The sequence below is a fragment of the Pinus tabuliformis genome, chromosome 3_2 (assembly GCF_031772625.1).
Source record: "Pinus tabuliformis cultivar Carrire ecotype Pingquan chromosome 3_2, CPIR1, whole genome shotgun sequence".
NCBI classification, from domain to species: Eukaryota; Viridiplantae; Streptophyta; class Pinopsida; order Pinales; family Pinaceae; genus Pinus; species Pinus tabuliformis.
The window spans coordinates 997,114,944-997,120,843 of NC_142302.1; positions in this window are offsets into that span (position 1 = coordinate 997,114,944).

The following is a 5,900-nucleotide window of genomic DNA, read 5'->3' on the forward strand; positions in this document are numbered from 1 at the left end:
TTTTAATTTGAAGATTTCTCCATCCTTTGCTTTTAGTTGACATATCATGGTGTTTCTCTCCTTTTCTGCTTCATCAGCCTGTCCTACTATGATTGCCAATGCTTCCATTGTCTTCTCAGCTCCTTGTGCTAACTTTCTTGCTTCTTGTAGTTGAGATTTGAGAGAGGAGACCTCTACCTTGTACTGACCAATCTCTTCTTCAAGTTTGTTCAAGCTCTTGTGCCTTTGTTCAAGTTGACTTGACAAGGTATCTTCCTGTTTCTTTGCTTTATCCAATTGATTTGTCATGGATGTGACTTCTTTATGATGCTTTCTTTTTCTTTGTTGAAATTCCTTCTTAAGCTTGGCAAGTTCTTCATCCCTTTCTTGTACTTGAAACTTGACACGGTCAACTTTCTTCCTTGTTTGGACTTGGTCACCAGCTAGTGCTTTCTTATTAAGTTCGTCGTTTTCCTTTTTCAAATTGATAATCTCTTCCATGGCAGCCATGAGTTTAGTGAGGAGATTCTACAAAATCTTTTTCATTCTCTTCATCTTCTAGGTCTTCTTTAGCCTTGATGTCATCATTCTCATTTTCAGCTTCTATGATGGGTTTTAGATTTCATTCTTGGTTTCCATCATCTTCTTGACTAGTGGTCATGGTTAATGCTCCTTTTGAGTGAAGGTCATGAAGTTTGTCCCATATACCCTTTGCTGACGAACATTTTCCTAAATTTTTCTTTATAGAATCAGGTAGCCCATTCAAGATTGCTTTCATTGCTTTTGCATTGAACTCCTTGGATTCTTCATCCATCATGCTATCAACAATCATTGATTTCCAGATTTCAATGCCTTTAGTCTTTAAGAAATTCCTCATTTTTGCTTCCCATATATCAAAGTTTCCATTGAACCTTGGAGCCTCCACAAATTGATTGTCTTCTATTTCAGTGGTAGAGGGAGACACATCTTTAGGAGGATTGGAGACTTTCTTCCTTGGCTTCGCTATTTGTGTTCTAATGATCAACCTTCAAGGTGTCAGGCTTTGAGTGAAGGTACTAGCTCTGATACCAATTGTTGGAAATACTGGGGGGGGTGAATCAATATTCCTTTTCAATTGTTATTTTTACCAGTTAAATCATTTATATTTAGAACACAAAATGAACAACAGGAATAAATGCTTTTATTAATATAATCTTTACAATAAATAAAGTGCAATGTATATAGGGCTCCAACCAGTTGCCAAGCACGAACTTGGACTTTTTGTGAGGCTCCAACCTCCAGGGCACCAACCCTGTCTTGTCAAGGCACCAACCTTGGATTTAGGAGCACCAATTCCAAGGACACCAATCCTTCCAATTACGAGGCACCAACCCCAATGGCTCTGACCCTATCTTGTCAAGGTACCAACCTTGGATTTAGGAGCACCAACTCCAAGGACACCAATCCTTCCAATTCTGAGGCACCAACCCCAAGGGCTCCAACCCTCTGCTATATATTGTCTATATATGTTTGGTAGTAATTCTCTGCTCCCAACATCTTCTTCACTGAATTCTATCTATCTACACCTTCACTACTACATCAATGACAACCTGTCTTAATATGAAGGAGTATTCACAACTCTTCATATTGCCCTAACAGAGTCTGCAAAGTTACCTCATGATGATTTCAAATAGGCATAATGATCTCCAATAATGTTTCCAAGATTTGTTGAAGCTTTCCAACTAGATATCTGCGCTAAGCCTCAATGTATGCACAAAAGCAATTCTCTGTTTTCAAGCCTCTGTTCTTTACTGTTGTGGTAACTGTTTGAGGAGTGACTGCTTCTTATTATCGTGATGTCTTACTTCCAAGAAACAAACTCGCAAACACCTCAATGTTGGTGTAGTGTACTGCTCCCTTCAAACGATGATAGATGAAACTTTATTTCCTTTCACAAAACTGTTCTTTAGGTTGCGTTATGTACTTGATTAATTCATCACTGGTCTGAGCCTTTCAAAGGTTAACCCGATCAACAGAGTTGCTCATCCTTTGGCTTCCTTCTTTCTTGTTGGACCTTCAGCTTTTTTCTTTTGTCCTGTTGGACGTTCGGCTTCCTTTTGTCCTGCTGGACCTACGGCTTTCTCTGTTTCTTCTATTTCACGAGTTGTGAACTTTCCTTGTTCTCTCTTATAGATGCCTGATGCGTTTGACCTTTGGCTTCCTTTTTCACTCGCTTGATCTTCGGCTTCCTCTGCGCTCGCTCGACCTTTTGGCTTCTCAACCTTCGACTTCTCGATCTTCAGCTTCCTCTATCTCTTTGAGTTCACCAATACTCAAAAGACACGTTCATTTGGAAGAGAGGCTGACTTATGATGTTGCATATTAAAATTATATCAGAGAGGCCCTTTCATCCACAGACTTAATTATTCATGGAAATTGCATCACAAGAGAGGTTATACCCACAAGGGAGTGATTGCTTCTTATTGTCGTGATATCTTACTTCCAAGAAACAAACTCGCAAACACCTCAATGCTGGTGCAGTCTACTGCTCCCTTCAAACGATGACAGATGAAACTTTATTTCCTTTCATAGAACTGCTCTTCAGGTTGCGTTATGTACTTGATTAATTCATCACTGGTCTGAGCCTTTCAAAGGTTAACCCGATCAACGGAGTTGCTCGTTCTTCGGCTTCCTTCTTTTTTGCTGGACCTTCGGCTTCCTTCTGTCCTGTTGAACCTTCGGCTTTTTTCTTTTGTCTTGCCGGACTTTCGGCTTTTTTCTTTTGTCTTGCTGGACTTTCGGCTTCCTTTTGTCCTACTGGACCTACGGCTTCCTTCTGTTTCTTCCAGTTCACCAATTGTGAATTTTCTTTGTTCTCTGTTATAGATGCCTGATACGCCTGACCTTTGGCTTCCTTTTTCGCTCGCTTGATCTTCGGCTTCCTCTGTGCTTGCTCGACCTTTTGGCTTCTCGACCTTCGACTTCTCGATCTTCGGCTTCCTCTGTCTCTTTGAGTTCACCAATACTCAAAAGACACGTTCATTTGGAAGAGAGGCCAACTTATGATGTTGCATATTAAAATTATATCAGAGAGGCCCTTTCATCCACAGACTTAATTATTCATGGAAATCGCATCACAAGAGAGGTTATACCCATATTGGAGATCCCACGTGCCACGTCATTCCTTTAATCCCACAATTGCAACTTTCATGAAAATATGAGGTTTTACAAGTGTGCTTTGTCCTCCGATATCAACATCATCGATATTCACATATCAACATAGTTAAAACCATATAATGGGTGGTCCCACCAGCCACATCATCACCTTAATCGCAATCGAAATTTTCGGAGGTTTGCACATAACATAGTGATTCCACTACTGCCGACGGAGCAGATGCGATATGATCTTAAGCAGTTGTTAATAAACCCGTCAGGTCCACAACCTTATCACAAACAATTGTCTTCCATTGTTACATCTCTTCAAGACTTGCGATATGCGACGGATGCGATATTCCTTTAGGACGTATTATAATGGTGCAGCGGGTCTGCATACTATCACAATCAAGGTTTCGACGTGATAAGGCTTTAAAGCTTGCAATGTACTAGATGCGATATTTCAATAAAGCTGTTACGATAAAATGATCAGGTTCGCAGTACATATCACAATCAACGAATTTCAATGTGGCAAGGCTTTAAAGAGGCTTGCGATGTGGCAGATACGATGTTGTATTATGGCATATTGTAATGGTCCCGTGGGTCTATATATATATATCGCAATTGCAGATTTTTAGTGTGAAATTCCTTTGCATTACATAACTTCTGATGTGGCAGTTCCGGTATGGCAGATGCGATATAACAATAGAGCGTGTTCTATTGGAGCAGTCGGGTCCGCAGCTCATCGCAATCGATGGTTTGCGGGACTTCGACTGGCACATGGATTAACAACGGCCTTAACCCCTGCAGTTGACCGTGATCTAAGGGTTGACTATGAGATCGACGACTAGGAATGAGTGCGGGACTTCAACCACGATCAAGGAAGTCCGTACTTTCCTACTGCCGCTCTTTCGATAGCTGTTGCTCCTGTGACTTCTCTTCACTCTTTCGCTCTTCCGATAGTCGTTGCTCTTGTGGCTTATCTTTCCTGTGACCTCCAATAACTCTGTTTATGCTCCTCTGCTATTTCTTCGATATCAATGTTAACTCCTCCGTTAACATTGTTTATGCACCTCCGCCGATGTGTTCCTATTTTCTTCTCATGGGTTCCAATGACCTCTTCCTCTTATGCTTTGGCTTCATGATGACTTCCGATAAACTGCTTCCGATGAACTCTTCTGTGACTGCTCCTGTTCTTGACTTCCAATGGCCTCCTTGATGGCTTTGCTCCTGTTTCTTCACGGATATGCTCTGCCTCTCCTTGGCTTCATATCATTATTTAGTATTTTGGAATATTGCCATATTGACATCAATGACAATCTAGATCAACAAGAATATGCTTGCATTTCACTGCTTCCTTTTGAACCATGTGTCGTATGAAATGATTTTTGAACTCTATATGCTTGGACCTATCATGGAACATTCGATTCTTAGAGAGTTTGATGCAACTTTGATTATTATGATAAATCATTATAGGTTCCAACCACTGATCAAACAATCTTGCAAGTATCTTACAAAGTTAGGTGGCCTCACAATTAACACTACTAGTTGTCATGTATTTTTTGTTTGCTAAGTTAAATGCCACAAAATATTACTCCCCATTGAACCACGATACCATTAATCATCCCAAGTTAAAGAAACACCTTGAGGTGCTCTTCTTGTTTACTGCACTACTTGCCCAATCTAAGTTTGAATAACCCTACAACTTCATTTCACCATGTTCAAATATCTCGGACTATACTCCACTATGCCCTCAAATACTTACACACATGTTTTGCTACTACCCAATGCTTCTACCTTAGCTCCATCATGAACTAATTCAAAGTGTTTATTGCAAAACATATATTTGATGTGGTGCTGACCAAATACATAAAGGAACCTATCAATTACTTGTAATTGTGGGATTCATCAACTTTGAATATGATGCTTTCACCTTCTTTAAATTAGTGATCACGGGTGTGGCCATAAGTTTGTAGTCCTTCGTTTGAAACCTCTTTAGAATTTGAATTGTGTACTTACCCTATTCAAGGAAAATCTCCCATGGTTTCTGCCAAACCTTCAACCCTAAGAATTAATACATCATGTTGATGTCCTCCATGTTGAAGGCCATTGTCACGTCTACTTTGCACCTTGTAGTGAGTTTCTCTGTACTTATTAAGAACAAGTCATTTACATACAACATCAAAATAAACAAATCAATGTGAACAAATATATAGTATAAGTTAGAATCTGCGTTGGTTTTGGTGAAGCCCATTCTCTGTAGACATCCATCAATCTTGGAATACCCTACTTGTACTCATACAAGGCTTTCTTAATCTTGTACACATAACACTCCTTTCCATTCACCTCAATGCTCCAAGACTACTCTATGTACACCTTTTCCGCCATGATTCAATTGAGGAAAACTATCTTCACATATGTTTGGTATCTTCCATCCCACAAATGAAACTAAGGACATAACAACTATGATAAAAGTGTACTAGCAACTGGAACAAATGTCTCCTCATAGTCCACTCACTCCTTTCTTCGGGAGAACCTTCTTACCACAAATCTCATTGTAAACTTCTTTATGCTACCATTTGCAACATGCTTAATCTTGTAGAGCAACTTGGAAGCCACAATTTACTTTCCCTCTAGTCTTGGCACCCTCTCACACACATCATTCTTCATGATGGAGGTGTATTCTTCCACCATGGCATCCCACCATACTTGTCAATTTGTTTCCTTCTAAAAACTAGAAAGCTTGGAATTTAGAATGTTTCTTGTCAATACCATATGGTCTAGAAACT